General features: G+C 52.1%; 1 protein-coding gene across 1 annotated transcript in view; it reads right to left on the reverse strand.

Moving 5' to 3' along the window:
• CHD1 (chromodomain helicase DNA binding protein 1) overlaps window positions 1-18,506 on the reverse strand; it is a 1,544,591-nt gene that overhangs the window by 945,195 nt on the left and 580,890 nt on the right. The window lies entirely within an intron of this gene.

Consider the following 18,506-nt stretch of genomic DNA (forward strand, 5'->3'; position numbering starts at 1 on the left):
GGTAAATTGGTGGTCTTGGCAGCACAGACAGCGTTCCCCAAACCACCTAAACCGGCACAGGGGCCCCGGGAATATCAAAGATCTTCAGATAGTTCGCCTGTCAAAAGTAAAAGCAAGAAGGGGAGGAGACGCGGTGGGGGGACACAGGGGGCATCTAAAAATAAAAGTAAAAGTAAAACAACCCCTGAGTCATGGAAAATTATTAAAAACAGTGCTAAAGCCCCAGGCTATAAGAGCATAAATATTAGCCCAAGCGCCAGGCTACAGGCTGAGGGGTGTGAGGGAAGGGAGAATTTAAGTCTGAATATACCCTCTGACTCAAGGAAGGGGGAGTATTTTCTCCACTTTCCAATAAGGGGACGTAAAGGGCAGGAGTATCAAAGCGGTGAAAGCAAAAGGTAAATTCCTAGATAACAGGCTCAAGATTACTCCTTCCCTTCGGTCATATTTCAAAGTCCAACCACTGGTCCTAGATATTTCACAAGGGGAAGTCTCGAGGAGGAACCAACAAGGTCAGGCTGAACCCCTTTATCACTCAGAGGAGACAGAAAAGACAGAGGATGGATCTGGTGAGTGAACCTTCTGAAGAGCTGGCTTCTCGAGGAGGCTTCTGAAAAATGGCTTCTGTAACAGCACTAAAGGGGATTTTAGACAAAACCCCTTCACAATTGACTACTCCAACCCGTTAATCTACAAACATACTGGATAGCGGGGTGCCGGCAACCCAGAAAAATGCTGAGGAGGAGGAGGATACTGGAGAGTCCTCATTGACCCCGGTGGCCGCAATAGTTCCCCTGGAAGCTCTTTTCTCTTCCCTGTCGGCCGATATAAAAAGGAGTTTTTCTGTATCCGAAACCAACCAGGGTGAAATCCACCTTTTTTGTGAAAACTTAGATAAAAAAATCGATCTTTTAAGTTCTAGGACGGATTCATTGGAAAACTCCTGTGAAGAAATCAAGAAGGAGTTGGAGGTTGCTAAAATCGATGTTGCCACATTGAAGAAAGAGGAGACAACACTCCTGGAAAGACTGTAGGTGCTTGAGAATAACTCAAGGAGGAACAATTTGCGCCTTTTAAATGTTCCAGAGGGGAGCGAGGGGGACGACATTAAGTCTTTCATAGCTACTTTTATTAAATAATCAATCCAGATCGATGAGTCAGTGGAGGAGTTGAAGAAGGACATTCAGAGGATCCACAGGGACCCCTTTTGAAAACAGCCTAACCAGCTGAAGCCAAGAAAAATTCTTATGAATTTTTTAACGTTCTCCTTGAAGGAAAAGATTCTTAATTGTGCTCTAAACAAAAATCCACGAAAACCAGAAACTTTGCTTATGAGAGTCGTTAAGATTTAGTTCGAACAACTTTAGATAGGCAGTGGGAACTGGGCAGGAGAATGGAGAATTTTAGAAGGCTCAGTGCGTATGCACAGCTAAAATTCCCAGCACACTTGAAAGTCATGCACAATAATCAATGCACAATAATCAGATGAACAATATTAGAACAGTGCAGGAGGCAGTCCAGTTGCTTGAAAGTCTGAAAGTTGGAATATTGACATAGTCATAGTCTTCAAATGGGTCTGCCACGGTAAAGCAAAAGACACTCATATGGGTCCCTCCTCCTTTCACTCTTTTCACTAATCCTGTCATCTTTTTCTTTTTTCTTTTTCATAGTGAGAGGTGTCCCTTCCTATTAGTACCTATGATAGGATAAAAGAGCACAGATAAATTGGATTAATCCCAACTTGGCATAATTCAAGATGATACCGGAGAGTATTATTTAGCCTGCATTAGAAAGCTAAAGCTAAGAGTTGATGGGGTGGGCTGCTCAGACAGGCAGATACTGGACTATTAGTCCAGATAAATCGGAGTAGGGTTCTCCATGGGTGGGGTTCAGAAAAGGGAGGTTGGAGGAGTGTTTTAGGGGGGTGCACAGGGGGGAGCATAGGAGGAAAAAAAGAAAAAAACTGTCCTCGTTCACCTTTTGGCCGCATATATTTGCATTGTTCACCCCTTGGTCTGGGCCTCGAAATCCAGTATACTCAGGTCTTTGTTTGGATCTCATTCTCTGTTGATTAGAACGCCATGACTGTCGTCCAGTTAACTGTCCTCGTTCACCTTTTGGCCGCATATATTTGCAGTGTTAACCCTTGGTCTGGGCCTCGAAATCCAGTATACTCAGGTCTTTGTTTGGATCTCATTCTCTGTTGATTAGACCACCATGACTGTCGTCCAGTTTTTATCCTGGAATATCAATGGCCTACGAGTAGAGTCAAGGAGAGCGAAAATCTTGCAGTGCCTCAGGGATTCGCCTGCACAGGTTAGAATACTGCAAGAAACGCATCTTTTAAGAGGAGAACTGATTGAGTTTATTAGTAAGCTAAGATGGGTGGACCACCTAGTTGGAACTAACCAGAGCGCAAACAGAGGAGTAGCCATTCTGGTCAAAAAACAAGCTAATGTGCGTATTTTAGAATCCTTGACTGACCCCGGAGGTAGGTGGGTTATCGTAAAATTAGCAATTCAAGGTTTCTTCTTTACAGGGGTAGGCTATTATAGTCCCAATGAGGACGATCCCTCTACATTGAAAACCATCATTGCTAACTTGCTAGAATTTCCAGAGCTTGTGATTTTGGCAGATGATTTCAACATAGTCCTAGATACTGTGTTAGATAAATCTCCCAATAGCAGAGCGAATGTATTGTCCAAATCTCACACGTATTTACAAACCATGATGACACAAACAGGCTTGTGTGATATATGGAGGGAAAGGTTGGAGTGAGAAAGTTGCTCTATAAATACTGGACCAGAATAAGGTACAGTGTTGTATAGGGTCCACAAACCCCAGAGGTTAAAGTCAGGACTGACTTTACTCTCAAAAGTGGTTGCTTGGTCGAACAGTAAGGCAGTACCAGAGGACAGTGTAAAGCATTTGTTGTACACACTCAGTCAGCAAAAGAATTCACACACTCAAAGACTGAACTCCGGGCCGATTGTTTTTATATCAACAGATATAGTTGTTTAATTTTTTAAAACCAACAGGTATAAAAATATACTTTTCTAGATACGAGTATTCTCATGTAATTACTTTGCAAAGAGGCAATAAACTTTGTGAACACAATAGATACATGGGTTGCAGTAGGCAACACAATTCTAGACACACTATAGCATTGAGCTCAATGGGTTTTCATCATATATGTACAGTTGAGTACTTTGTAGATTAGTTTGGTAGTTCCAGGACTGGATACTATGTTCAACGCTGGGGACTAAGCTGAAACCAATTTAGTAAAATCGTTTTAGTTATGTTAGTGATTTTTCAGGAATATAAAGAGGTTTTAAAAGTTCACACTTCAAAAACTTTTCAATGAAAAACTGGCAATGTTATCCATTGGGAGAAAATTCAGGTTGCAGGTAAAGTATGATCTTGTTTACTATTGTAATCCAATACAGGGCTCCTGGGTCCAGCACCGGGGTCTCAACTTAAAACAGGTGAGTAATTGGGTTTCAGTATTTCGTCTGATTTTTAAAGAATATTTAAAGTTTTCAAAAGTAGACAGAAGAAATTTCCCAGAAAAGCAGACAATGGATTCCTATGGAGAAAATACAGTTTACTAGTACACCCGATAAGGATTACTTTTGCGGTTCAGTTCTGGGCTACAAGGTACAGTACTGGCTTCTCCCCTGATCACAGGTGAGTACTTCGGAATTTGTAATTCGGGTGATTTTATATGAATATTTTTAGTTTCCAAAACTTCACACTTAGAAGATTTTTCTAGTCAAACCAGTAAATGTTATCCAATGGCAGGTAACGAATAGTTTCTTACCTGTCGGTGTAGTTTTGCAGCTTGAAGATCTTTCTGGATTCACTATGCTGTGCATTATTCCGCGATCTGGTGGTTGGGTCCGGATTCGTAGTCTTTTTTTCTCTCTTTTTTTTTTTTTGTAGCCCAGGTGGGCGTTGACGTCCCACCATTGGGTGCACCTTCGTGACGTCGGCACGCTTCCTGCGGAAGCTCCCACCCTTGGGCGCCATCTTCGGAGTCTTTTTTTCTCTTTTGTGGTGAATCCATGGCTATGTGTATTAAACTTTCCTTAAACGTAAACTTCTTCACGTGTATTTGTCTTTGTTAAACGTTCCTATCTTACTCCATGTCCTTCCACCTTCTCCAGCCTCATCTTTCTGGCGGAGGTGGGTGGGTTCGCTAGTGAATCCAGAAAGATCTTCAAGCTGCAAAACTACACCGACAGGTACGAAACTATTCGTTTTGCAGCGTGAATCTTTCTTGATTCACTATGCTGTGCATAGATTTCGTAGCGGTTTTGTCACTCATGTGGCGGCTGGGTGGAAGATGAGCGTTGGTTGTTAAAGATATGTTGAAGCACTCTTTGGCCCACTTGTGCTTCCTTGTTCATCTGCACATCTACGCAATAGTGTTTAGTGAAAGTGTGCACTGAAGCCCATGTTTCCGCCAGGCATATGTCTTGGATGGGCGTGTTTGCCAGGAAGGCGATCGTTGCCCCTTTCTTTCTGGTTGAGTGGGCTCGTGGCCCCTCCGTGAGCTCTTCACCCGCTTGCATGTGGCAGAGCTGTATTGTTTTGGCAATCCATCTTGCTATGGTGTTCCTAGTCACTGGTTTTCCCAGGAGGCTCCTTGCGAAGGACACAAAGAATTGTTTCGTCTTCCTGTGTTCTTTCGTCCTTTCTATATAGTGCATTACTGCCCGCCTTGCGTCCAGAGTGTGGAGCGCCCTCTCCGCGTTTGACGTGGGCTTCTGGAAGAAGCTAGGTATCTGGATACTTTGGTTTATGTGGAATTTAGATACTATCTTGGGCATGAAATGCGGTCTGTCCTCATCACGACCCTGTCAGTGCGTATTTGTATGTACGGTTCTTGCAGCGTCAAAGCTTGTAGCTCGCTCACTCTGCGTAGCGATATTATTGCTACTAGAAAGGCTGTCTTCATTGTCAGCATTTGTAGTGACGCTTTATGGATGGGTTCAAACGGTGGCTTCATGAGTTCCGTCAGTACCACGTTCAAGTTCCATGCCGGCGGCGGCATCCTCTTGGGTGGCGCTATTCTCTTCGCTCCTTCCAAGAACCTTTTCACTACTCTGGAAGTGAAGAAACTTCTTCCTGTTTCTCCTCTTGTGTATGCCACAATCGCTGCCAGGTGAACCCTCAGCGAGGACGAGCTTAGTTTAGCTTTGATCAGGTGCGTGAGGTATCTGAGTACTGTAGACTCTCTAGTCCGTTTTCTCTCCAGGTTTTTCCTGTGGCACCACTGCGTGAACCTCTTCCATTTCTACCCATAGCACTTTCGCTTGCTGGGTCTCTTTGCTTCTCTCAGCACCCGAAGTGTGCTCTCTGGTAGTTTTAGATGTGCGAACTCTAAGTCCTCAGGAGCCACGCTGACAGGCAGAGGCTTTCTGGTTCTGGGTGTAGAACTTGTCCCTCTTCCATGGAGAGAAGGTCTCTTCTTTTTGGGAACTTGTGTGCTCTGCCCTGCGACATCTCCATAATCTGAGAGTACCAAGTCTGCCTCGCCCATTGGGGAGCCACCAGGATGAGAGTCATGTTGCTGGACCTGCACTTGTTCAGGACTCTGGGGATCAGTGGCGTCGGTGGAAAAGCGTAGGCAAATTTCTTTGACCAGCTTATCCATAGGGCATTCCCATGGGACATTGGTTCCTGTTCCCTCGATGCAAAGTGTTGGCATTTTGCATTCTGGCGTGTTGCAAACAGGTCTATTGTTGGTGTGCCCCACCTCCTGAACAGGTTCTCCGTCTCTTGGTTGTTCAGTTCCCAATCGTGGGACACCGATGCTTGCCTGCTGAGCCAATCCGCTTCCACATTGTCCTTCCCTGGCAGGTGTATGGCAAGCAGGTCTATCCTGAGTGGGATCGCCCATCTCCATATTTCTTGAGCCAAGCTCTACAGAGGGAATGACTGAGTCCCCCCCTTGCTTGTTGATGTAAAACATTGTTGTGGTGTTGTCTGTCTGTATCATCACCCTTTTGTTGTAAAGGTGCTTTTGGAAGGCCTTGAGGGCCAGCAACACTGTTTTCAGTTCCAGGTAGTTGATGTGCTTGACTGCATCTCCTGGGTTCCACAGACATCTCACTCTGAGCCTGTTCATGTGTGCGCCCCATCCTTTCTGGGATGCGTCTGTGGTGATGGTCACAGTTGTGTCCGGTGGCGTTAAAGGCTTCCCCATCGTTATATTCTCCTTCGTCCACCATTTCATCTCCTCCTGCACATTTTGCGTAACAACCACTAGATCTTCCCAACTTCCTTCTGCTTGTGACCATTGCTGTTGCAGCCACTCCTGTAGTGGTCTCATCTTTAGCCGAACATTGGGGACCAGGTGGATGCATGACACCATCATTCCCAAGATCTTGCTCACCGTCCTCACTGTCAGAACTTGCCCCTTCTGGTAGTGACGTTTCTCCCTCAGCAGGCTGAGTGTTCTCTTCTCGCTGGGTGTCACTCTGCATTCGACCGTGTTGATCAGGGCTCCCAGGAAGATTTTCACTTGCTCTGGATCCATGGAGCACTTTCTCCAGTGGATGGAGAAGCCCAGGTTCGTGAGCGTTTTTGTGACCTGTTCTGCGTGAGCTTTGCATCTCGTGTAAGAGCTTGCTTTCACGAGCCAGTCGTCCAGGTAGGGGTACACGTGTATACCATCCCTTCGTAGGTGTGCGGCCACCGCCGCGAGGCATTTGGTAAAGACCCTTGGCGCTGACTTGAGCCCGAAAGCCAGGGTTGTGAACTGGTAGTGGTCTTTGTTCACCTTGAACCTTAACATGTGTTTGTGTTTCCTGTTCATGGGGATGTGCAGGTATGCGTCTTTTAGGTCTATCGTGGACAAGTAGTCCCTGGGCCTTATTTGTGGGATGACCTCTTGCAGGGAAGTCATCTTGAACTTTTGAGTTTTTAGGTAGGTGTTCAGGAACCGTAGGTCCAAGATGGGTCTTAGGCTTTCGTCCGCCTTTGGTACTAGGAAGTAGTTTGAGTACACCCCCTTGTTCCGTTCTCTGTGCGGGACTCGTTCTATGGCCTCTTTGAGGAGCAGTTCTTGAGCTTCCCCTAGGAGCAACTGCAGTTCTTTGCCCTTGTGACCCCTTCTCTTCGGCTTTCTGCTTGGTGGATATTTTTCCAACTCTATGCAGTATCCGTGCTGTATAATGTTTAGTATCCACTTGTCTGTGGTTATTTTTCTCCATTCGTGTAGAAAAAATCTCAACCTTCCCCCTACTGGTGTGTGTTCTCTTGAGCCGTGTCCGTGTGAGCCTCCCCTTAGCTGTTGGTGCTCTCCCCCCTGAGGCTTTGGGTGGGTGAGCGCCTCCTTCTCCACGGAGTCACTTTTGGGGGGGTTGATCACCACCTCTCCGTCTCTGGCCCCGTCTGTTTCCTCTCCCTCGAAAGGACTGGCCCCTATTCTGGGAGTTCCAATTCTGCCTCTGTTGACCCTGGTGCCATTGGTTGTCACTCTGTTGACCATGGTGGTGTGACTGTTGCGAATGTGATTGCTGGTTTCCCCCTCTACCATTTGATCTCCTTGTGGGGGTGCCTCTCCGCATCCCCCTGAATTGTAGGGCTCCCATCGATTTGGCTGTCTCATTGTCCTTCTTCAGCTGAGCCCCGAACAGCGTCTCCCCGTTGAAGGGGGTGTTCAGGATGTTATTTTGCACCTCTGCCTTGAAGCCTGATATTCTGAGCCAGGCTTGCCTACTCTGAGTGATGCCTATGGCCATCAGCCTGCTAGATGTTTCTGCCCCATATAGGGCTGTCTTCAGGCATGCGTTTGCTATGTCCTTTCCCCCCTCCACGAGGTGGGCTGCCCTCTGCCTGTACTCCTCAGGCATGTGTTTCAGCAACTGGCTCATCTCATCCCATTGCTGGTATTGGTGTCTATTCAGGAGTGCATTGGAGTTTGCCATCCTCCAATGCATAGCGGCATTTCTTTCAATTTTCCTTCTAGTGAGGTCCATCCTCCTGCTTTCCTTATCAGGTGGTGGCCCAGATGTGGTTGGCACGTTGGCCCTTCTTCTGGCCGTTGCCGCGATTATTGAGTCAGCTGCCACGGCGCCCTGAATATAAGGGGGGTCATCGGAGGAGAACTTGTATTTCTTCTCCGTCCTCGGGGTCACTGACCTGCATGTGGCCGGTTCCTTGAAGGCTTCAGTCCCTTGGGCCGTGACGCTCTTCAGCATGGGCAGGAAGCTGCTTTTCGTCTGTGAGGGGAGCAAAGTCTCTAGCAGGAAGTCAGCCTTTGTCTGTTCCTCCGCCAACTTCACATTGTAGACTGCTGCAGCCTTCTTAACGACCTCATAGTAAGCCCCGATGTCGTCTGGCGGCGAAGGCCTCGAAGGGTATGTCTCCACAGGTTCCTCGGGGTTATCGGCCTCGAAATCCTGCCATTCTTCCTCTAGCGACGCAGAGGATTCTGAGTAGTAGCTCTCGCGGAGGTAATCTACTTCCGAGCGGTAGAAATCCTCCTCTTCTCCCTCATCTGTGGGGTTTGGAGTTTTCGGCGGCTCCTCGGCTTCGAAGTCCTCCTGCACCTCTACCTCTTCGGTGGTCGCAGCGGTCTTCGAGGGAGTCGAGTAGGTCTTCGAGGGGATCGTATAGTTCTTCATTGTTTCCTCGAAGGCTCTCTTCCTCTGGAGCATACTCTCCATTTCGGCCTCGAGCCTTCTTCTCTTTTTCTCCATCTCTGCCGCTTGCTCGGCGTCGAGCTTTTCGGCAGGTCTCTTCGAGGGTACCTTCGACGTCGAGGCCGTTTTGAGCGTCTTCTCGCTCGAGGGTCCCTTCTCGAGGGCCTGCCTCGACGACCTTTGCTTTTCGCTGGTCTTTGCCATCTGGGAGTCCTTTTCGAAGGATCCGCTGGGCCTTTCGGTGGATGCGGCTTCGGACGTCGAAGCTTTCGTCGCCGGCGCTCCTTTCGAGGACTTAGCCTCTGCTTTTCGGGGTTCTCCCTCAGGCTTTCTCGGCCCTGTCTGGGTTTTCGGGGTCGTAGACTCTCCTACCTTTTTTGAAGGTCTCACATCGGTATCTACGACCGTGAAGTCATCTGGTCCCTCGGCGATGTTCTCCTCTTCGTCGGAGGAGGCACCCAGCTGGTAGAGGCTCGGCGTGGTCCCTTTCCCCTGCATCGTGTGGTGGGCCACCCTCTGTCTCTCTCTAACTCTCAGAGTCTTCGGCGTGAAGATTGAACAGGCGTTGCAATCCTCGCTGGAGTGGTCGATCGGCAGGCAGAGGTTGCAGACCGGATGCTGGTCCTTCTGCGCGTACGTGTGGTGGCAATTACGGCAGAACTTGAATGGGGTGTTGTCCATCTGCTCGCTCAGGGGGCCTCCTGCGCGCGCTTTCTCCTTGGCCTTCGAGTATCCCGAGGTTTTCTCCTCTTTCTTCGTTCTGGCTCAAGGAGGTCTTCTTCTCCGACTTCCCTCGGTCCTTTTTCCTCAAAAACTTGGTGTCTTTCCTTCTTTTCTCCTGAAACTTCTCCGGAGCTTCATGCGACGATCCAGACCCAACGGCGGAAAAAAGAATCTGAAGATGGCGCCCAAGGGTGGGAGCTTCCGCAGGAAGCGTGCCAACGTCACGAAGGTGCACCAAATGGTGGGACGTCAACGCCCACCTGGGCTACAAAAAAAAAAAAAAGAGAATAAAGACTACGAATCCGGACCCAACCACCAGATCGCGGAATAATGCACAGCATAGTGAATCCAGAAAGATTCACGCTGCAAAAGTGAGTTATCGGTTTCCAGGTGAGTACTTGGCTGGTGAAGTTGGGGTTTTGGGCATAGACTCAGTGGCCCCCCAGGGTCAGGTGAGTATAGTTGGTTCACCCCCAGCGGCACAGGGGCGGCCGAGTGCAGAGGTAGTTAGGCCCAATGTTAACTAATGAGGGAAAGGGGGCCTCCGGATGGTGGCTGCTGGCTAGCAGGCTAGCAGGCCACGCGGCTGTGGGAGCTGGGCTCCTGGTCACTTGCTCAGGGCAAGTGGGGAAGTAGGATAGGGTACAGGTTGCACTGCCAGGGGCACTCGGGTGGCTGGGCGCAGGGTGCTTTTGAGCCGTTGTTATTCAATGAGGAACTTGAACAGGGAACAAAGGCTGCAGGCTCGGGATGAAGGATCTTCTGGAGCGACCAACACTTCGAGGGGTAAGTTGGGATCTTGGAGGATAGGTATGCACCCAGTAGTTGGGCACAGGGGGCCGTGGGGCCTCGGGTGCAGGAGTGTCTTGTGAGGTCGGGAAATCTTACCCCCTGCTGGTAAGATCGGAGGGGTCTTCTGTCCTGAGGCTGCAGGTGTCGTCGAGGTCGTCTAAGAGGGTCTTTGGGCACTGGACTTCGGGTCCCCGTCACGGGGGGTACGTCCTCGTGGTCCTGGATCATCAGGCACGGGACGGGCTCGGAGGGTGCAGAGTGGGTTGGTCTGGAGCTTTCTGGCTGGCACCAGGGGTGTTGTTGCAGCAGAGCCTCTGTTAATGGGAGTCCCAGGCTTTAAGATGGTCAAGGCAGGCAGGTCCTCTGGGTGCCCCAAGGTTGCTGTCCGCAGGAGTCACCGGGATTAGGCAGGAGCAGGTTCCAGGATCGACAGGCCGGTAAGGCTGGGGCCAAGTCAGTTGTTGTCGTCCTGTTAGCAGCTGCACGGCGGGTCTCCTTCCTCTTGATCTTCTTTCTTCTTTTCTTATCGGGATCTGAGGAAGGAAGGTTCAGGGGTGTTACAGGTAGGGCAAGGACAGGGACCAATAGGTCCTTGTCCTGGGGTGGGTACACCCCTTAGCCTGCTCCTCTCCTGTGATGGAGGGGGGGGGGGGGGCAGGAGCCTAGCTGTGATTGGGCAGGGCTCCCCATCTTCAAGATGGCCGGAGCCTGTGGTCGTGCTTCACCTCGTCTCCCCACCTGAGGGGGGGGAGTTGGCACAGGCTGGCACACCCCCCTTCCTGACGTAGTTTTTCCCGCCAGTCTTCCCGCCAGAGTGGGGGTCCGGACTGGTAGGGGCCAGCTGCTGGGTACAGCAAATGGTCTGGAGAAGCTCACACAGGCAGTATGCCTTTGAAGCTTCCCCATGCCCATCCTGGGGAGGAGACCTAGCACCTCGCCCAGGATGTGCATGGCTGCAGGCCCAGGAGAGCGGGGGGCTCCTCACCCAGGGGTCCAGCAACATGTCTGCTGTGTGGTAGCCTCTGCAGCCACTCAGCCCAGACGTGGATTGTAGGTGAGGTTTTCAGAGGGCATCTCTAAGATGCCCTCTGGTACATTCTACATTAAATCCCAAACTGGCATCAGTGCTGGTTTAATGTGCTGAGAAGGTTGATACCAAACATGTCAGTCTTCAGTGTAGCCATTATGGTGCTGTGGAGTTCGTAATGACAACCTCCCAGCACCATATATTCTTAATGGCATCACTGCACTTACAGTGCCCAGGAATGGCCCTGGGTACTGTAGGGGCACAGGGCACATGCACCTGTGCCCACACCTCTGGCATTGGGCACCCAGCTAGAAGGGTGACTGAAGTATGCCAGGGCAGTGGGTCCTGTGGGCATGGCACACAGGGATGTGTGCCATGTCGACTCTTTATTAGGTTCTGTACTTAGACACTCAGCCTGCAAAGGCAGTGTGTGGGTGTCAGGGTACAGGGCCCCTGAGGGTGGCACAAAGAGTGCTGCAGCCCTCAGAGGTCTTTTCTGGTCACCAGGCCCTGGGTACCATTTACTAGGGGCTGACAGGTGGCCAGAGATGTCAATTGAGTTTTAGTTGTAACGAACAAGTTACTTACCTTCGGTAACGATATATCTGTAAGAAACATTAGTTAGTATTAGATGTGGAGAAGTGTGGCTCACTGGTTAGAGGAGGCAGACCTGGAAGCAGAAGTCAGCCCGAGACCAGGGTTCAATTCCCGGCTAGGCAGGGTCTTGAGTCCTAAAATGTCCATGGACTCGACAATTCTCGCTCCGGCGCCTACTCGATTCACGGGTTCACACGTTGCGACTCTGGGCAATAGCTTGCTTAATCTCCACAACGGCCCCTCGCAGCGGGATGCCTGGCTTTCACCTTGCGGATACCCTGCCAGGGTTATCTCACAGGGGAATACCAGGACGGGTTCCCTAAGCAAGCGCTTAGAAACCGCTCGGTGATTTGCGCTATATAAATTCCTGTACATTTACATTTACATTCCTTACCTTAGAATATCCCCAGGCGTCAGTCTGGATCCGGAAACTTTTGCGTAGCAGTACCCCTGCGCGTCGGTAGGCGTCGTCTGCAGGCGTCCCCTGCGGCTCCGCGTCCGTCGTTAGCGTCGTGCGCTGTGATGACGTCGCTGGAGTATATAGACGCCGCCTCCACGCGCTGAGGTCAGTTCTTTGCACACAGCTTTTCCGCGCCAGAACACGCAGAGCCATCTGAGAACCAACACTGGTGCCATTGAAACTAGGGCCCTGAAAGGGATGTCCTTAACCCTAAGTATCAGTTCGCAGAACGGGGAGGATGGGTGGGGCGGTAAGAAATCTAATACTTACTAATGTTTCTTACAGATATATCGTTACCGAAGGTAAGTAACTTGTTCATCTGAAAGAAACACGTTAGTATTAGATTCCTTACCTTAGAATAGATACCCCAGCAATACCAAACCCCGGTGGTGGGTCTGCGAACCAATACAATTTCACACCAGAAAGTCCTGGAGGACAGAACGGCCAAAGAAGCCATCCCTCCGGACTTGACCGTCCAGGCAGTTGTGCCTTGCAAAAGTGTGCAGCGAGGCCCACGTAGCCGCTTGGCAAATGTCCTGCAAGGAGACTCCCCGGCCCAGGGCAGTAGTAGCCGCCGTGGCCCGAGTGGAATGGGCCCTCAGCCCAACAGGAGGCTCCTTCCGAGCCAAAGAGTAGCACGCTTTGATGCATAGAACGACCCACCGAGAGATGGTTCGTTTATGCACCGCCCGTCCCTTCTTCGCACCCACGTAGCGAACAGACAGCTGGTCATCCACCCGGAACTGGCGTGTGCGATCCATATAAAATGAAAGCGCACATTTTGGGTCCAGACGATGGAGCCGCTCTTCATCCTTTGAAGGATGCGGAGGCGGGAAGAAGGAGGGCAAGGTGATGGACTGCCCGATGTGAAAAGCAGAGACTACTTTGGGCAGGAAAGAAGGTCTAGTTCTCAGAACCACCTTGTCTGGATGAATGGACATGAAAGGAGGTTTGACAGAAAGAGCCTGGAGCTCACTCACTCTCCTGGCAGAGGTGATGGCAACCAGGAAGGCCGTCTTTAAAGTCAGGAGACGTAGAGGACAGGAATGAAGTGGCTCAAAGGGAGCACACATCAAGAAAGTTAGAACCAGGTTCAAGTTCCACTAAGGCATCACAAACGGAACAGGAGCATACATGTGTGTGATGCCCTTCGAGAACCTTGTTACAATAGGGGACTTGAACAAAGAAGGTTGATCAGGCAGCCTCAGAAAGGCCGAAAGGGCAGAAAGGTAGCCCTTGATAGTGCCCAGAGCAGAGCCCTGCTGGGCAAGAGAGAGAAGAAAGAGGAGAACCTCAGAAAGAGGGGCAGAAAGGGGATCCACAGCCTTTGCTGTGCACCATGCCACAAATTTGTTCCACCGGCAGGCGTATACCGACTTTGTGGAGGAACGCCTGGCTGCCAGAATCCCATCACAGACTTCAGGAGGCAAGTCAAATTGCCTCAACTGTCGCCGCTCAATCTCCACGCATGGAGGTGGAGGCTGGACAGGTTCGGGTGGAGGACTGCTGCGACAGAAGGTCCTCCTGAAGGGGCAGGCGGATCGGGGGACCGACTGACATGCTGAGTAGCTCGGGATACCAGTACCTTTGAGCCCAGTCCGGAGCCACAAGGATGACTTGGGCCCGGTCGCGCCTGATCTTCTTCAGCACTCTGGGCAGAAGTGGTATAGGCGGAAAGGCGTATAACAGACCACAACTCCACTCGCGCCGAAAGGCGTCGCCGTGCAAGTGCCGTCTTGGAAACTCTAACGCGCAGAATTGATGACATTGCACGTTATCTTCTGTGGCGAATAGATCTAACCAAGGCTCTCCCCATCGCAGAAAGAGGCCTTGCACCACGTCCGTGTTCAGACGCCATTCGTGATCCATCGAGCACCGACGGCTGAGTTCGTCCGCCCTGGCGTTCAGAGATCCCGCCGGGTGTTGAACCACCAGGGTCACCCCCTGATGTTCCAGCCACTGCCGGAGACGCAGAGCCTCCTGGCAAAGGGTCCACGACCCCACCCCGCCCTGTTTGTTGCAGTACCACATGGCGGTGGTGTTGTCCGTGAACACCTGCACCGCACTCCCGCTGACAACGGGGAGGAATGCCTTCAGTGCTAGACGAATCGCCCGTAGCTCCAACAAATTTATATGGAGCCGGGACTCCGCCGGAGACCAGATGCCTCTGATCTCCGCCTCTCCCAGGTGGCCTCCCCAGCCCTGGAGGGACGCGTCCGTCACGACAACGTGCTCCGGTTGGGGAAGGGAGAGGGATCTGCCTCTGACCCAATCGCGGTCCGTAAGCCACCACTGCAGTTGTCTCGCAGTGCCCTCCGAGATCAAGACATGGTCGGACAAGTTGCCCTGATGCTGGGCCCACTGAAACTTCAGGTCCCACTGCAGAGCCCGCATCTGCCACCGGGCGTGATGCACCAGAAGGATGCAGGAAGCCATCAGCCCCAGCAGCCGCAGCGTCAACCTGACCGAAACCCGGGATAACGGCTGGAAGATGGGAATCAAAGCCAGTATATCCTGGACTCGCCGTTCCGGAGGATAAACCCGAAACTGCGCCGAGTCGAGAACCGCTCCGATGAAAAGGAGCTTTTGAGAGGGACACAGGTGTGATTTCGGCACATTGATGGAAAACCCCAGCTCGTGCAGGAGGTCTGCCGTCATCTGGAGGTGGTGGACGACTGTCTGGGGCGAGCCCGCCTTCAACAACCAGTCGTCTAGGTAGGGTAAGACTGAAACCCCTAACCTGCGCAGATGGGCTGCGACCACCGCCATCACCTTTGTGAACACCCGTGGGGCGCTGGTAAGGCCGAAGGGGAGCACAATAAACTGAAAGTGCTCTTGGCCTACCGTGAACCGCAGGTAACGCCGGTGGGCCGGCAGGACGAGGATGTGAAAATATGCATCCTGCAAGTCCAACGCTACCATCCAGTCTTGCGGGTCGAGAGCAGCCAAGACCTGAGCCAATGTCATTATCTTGAACTTCTCCTTCCGGAGGAAGCCGTTGACGTTCCTTAGGTCCAAGATAGCCCCTTCGGACGATCTGCAGCACCCACCTGTCCGAGGTAATGGTGGGCCAGTGGGAGTGGTGATGGCGAACCCTGCCACCCAATGGCGTCACATGGGCCTGAAAGCACGGACTAGGAGGATTTTGTGGCGGATGCTGCGGGGGGGGGGCCTGACCCCGCCGTTGTCCCCGACCGCCTCCACAGCGTTTTACACGGCCGCCACAACATTGATAAGTTTGTTGCAGCGCGTGGCTGGCAGCACGTGTGGGACCGCCCCTTCCTTGGCCACGAAAGGAGCGAAACGAACCCGTTTGCTGGCGCTGGGTCGAAAGACCCAAGGACTTGGCCGTGACCCTGGAGTCCTTGAAGCGCTCCAGCGCGTGGTCTGCTTTGTCACCAAACAGGCGACAGCCATCAAACAGCATGTCCATCAAAGCATTCTGGACATCTGCCAAGAAGTTGGCAGATCTCAGTCAGGCGTGGCGACGAATCGCCACCGTCGTGGACATCGCTCTGCCCAGCGAGTCGGTCGTATCAAGACCACACCTAATGGAGTATTTTGCTGCGTCTCGGCCTTCAATCATAGCCTTGCCGCGCTTCGCACAAACCTCCGGTGGGCATTCCGGCAGCAATTCCGCGACCGTGTCCCACAGAGAGTGGGTGTAGCGGCCCAAGAGGCACGCGGTGTTGCAAGACCGCAGTCCCAGACTCAGGGACGAGAAGACCTTTTTGCATTACTGGTCGTACCTCTTTGATTCCCTGTCGGGCGGGGCCGACGGGAATGCGGTTTGGGAAGTGGAGGCCTGGATCACCAGACTCTCAGGGGTGGGGTGGGTGGACAGAAACTTGGGGTCATCCGAACACGGACGGTGGCGTCTGGCCACGTTCCTATCAACAGGCGAACCTTAAGCGGGCCTGGACCACGTGCCCAAAAGAAAGTCAGACAAGGCCTCGTTGAACGGCAGCAGTGACTCCTGTGGGCATGACTGTGGTTTGAGGACCTCAGTGAGGATGTTAGTCCTCACGACCACGAAGGGGAGCTCAAGGTTCAAGGCCTTGGCAGCCCTCATCAACACCACTGAATAAGCAGCCCCCTCCTCCGAAGCCACGGTAGGAGGCGAGACAAAGCCAGGGTTAGGGGAGTCGTCGAGACCACTGGCGTCACCCAAGTCACCTGCCCAGTCCGCAGTGTACTGACATTCACGTGTCAGAGGGTCCTCAGACCCCTCCCAATCCGCTCCGTAATCTGCCTCCTCATCATAATCGGGATCAACATAGTAGACTGGCTCCTCGGGGTTCGAAGGCCCCATCGGCGCCGGTTCGGCTCCGTGACCGGAGTCGGAGAGGGTATGGGGGCGGCACCGCCCGGAGCCGGCGCCGGAGGACCGGCGTCATGCGGGGACGGCGTCGGGGCAGCCCCGATGGGATCGGCGCCGGGGAGGTCGGCTGGCCAGCCGGCGTCGACCCCGAAGGCCCCTGCGGCGCCGGGACCGGTGCCGTCGGCGGCGCCATAGCACCCGACGGCGTCGAGGCAGCAGCACCCGACCCGCTAGGGCCCTCGGACGAGGGCACTGGGCCCGAAGGCACCGTAGGCCCCGTCGGAGAAGACAGCTTCCTCATGGCCATGAGGAACTCCTCTATCTCCTCGGGCGTCACGCCTTGCCCAGGGACCGGAGGGTATGGAGCAGGCCACGCCGGCAGCTCATGCGGAGCCGCAGGTGTGGGGCTACCCGAACCCCCGGCCGCATCGGGCGAGCGTCGGGGGTACGATGACGACGCCCCGACTTCTTGTGCTTCCTACCTGAGGAACCAGAGGAATGGTGATGACTTCCGGAATGTTCGTGACGGCTCCGTGACCGCTCCCTCGACCGCTCCCTCGACCTCTGGCCGGACCAGGACCTTTCTCGACGCGGGGCCGACACCGGCAGCTCGAGAAGCTTGCGGGACCGCTCCCGCCTAGCTTTCTTCATCAAGGCCCGGCAATCGACACAGGCGTCCACGTCGTGGTCGGGGCCCAGGCACCGGAGACAGAGGCGGTGATGGTCCGCGACTGACATTGTGCGGTCGCAGTCATCACAGTTCTTAAAACCAGGCATCCTACCGGCACCGTAAGAAGAAGTATCAAAGGATTCAAAAACTTTGGTCAAAGGACCGGAGTACTGCTCTTCGGATCTGCGCTAACTGGCGCGGAAAAAAGAAGAACTGACGTCAGCGCACGGAGGCGGCGTCTATATACTCCAGCGACGTCATCACGGCGCACGACGCCAACGACTGACGCGGAGCCGCGGGGGACGCCTGCAGACAACGCCTACCGACGCGCAGGGGTACTGCTACGCAAATGTTTCCGGATCCAGACTGACGCCTGGGGATATTCTAAGGTAAGGAATCTAATACTAACGTGCTTCTTTCAGATACAGTTTTTAGGGAAGGAACACCGGCCCTGGGTACATGGTTGGCAGGAGCCCAGGGCACACTCAGTCAAAGCACATCAGCAGTCAGAAAAAAGTGGGGGCATACCAATGCAAGAAAGATGGCACTTTCTCACAGTCGCGCGTACAATTAGGCGTGTCTTACTATAACAATATATACGGTCATAAATCAAGGATAGATTATATCCTGGCCAGTCATGATTTTAGGGGTAAGATTAAGAATATAGACTATTTCACGCCCCACATATCGGACCACGCAGCGGTCTGGATGGATATATGCTTGGTAGGGGGCGAGCCCTCACGGAATTGGACATTTGACCATGTGTTGCTTCTAGTCAATTTAGAGGTTATACATTTTTCAGAAGATAGACATAGTCATAGTCTTCAAATGGGTCTGCTACGGTAAAGCAATAGACACTCATATGGGTCCCTCCTTCTTTCACTCTTTTCACTCTTCCTGTAATCTTTTTTTTTTTCTTAGTGAGAAGTGTTGCTTCCTATTAGTACCTTTTAGGGCTAGAAGTAGTATAAGTTCACCTATGATAGGATAAAAGAGCACAGATAAATTGGATTAATCCCAACTTGGCATAATTCAAGATGATACTGGAGAGTATTATTTAGCCTGCATTAGAACGCTTAAGGTAAGAGTAGATGGGGTGGGCTGCTCCCACAGGCATCAGCTCTGCAACGATCTCAATGATTTAGGATACCTGGAAAGCATTCCTAAGGGGGATAGTCATAAACAGAGTATGCCATAAGAGTAGGCAATACAGAGAAGAACTGACACAAAAAGTGTCTGCTATGAAAGTAGTCGAGACTAGG

This window comes from Lissotriton vulgaris, chromosome 3_1, assembly GCF_964263255.1.
Source record: "Lissotriton vulgaris chromosome 3_1, aLisVul1.2, whole genome shotgun sequence".
NCBI classification, from domain to species: domain Eukaryota; kingdom Metazoa; phylum Chordata; class Amphibia; order Caudata; family Salamandridae; genus Lissotriton; species Lissotriton vulgaris.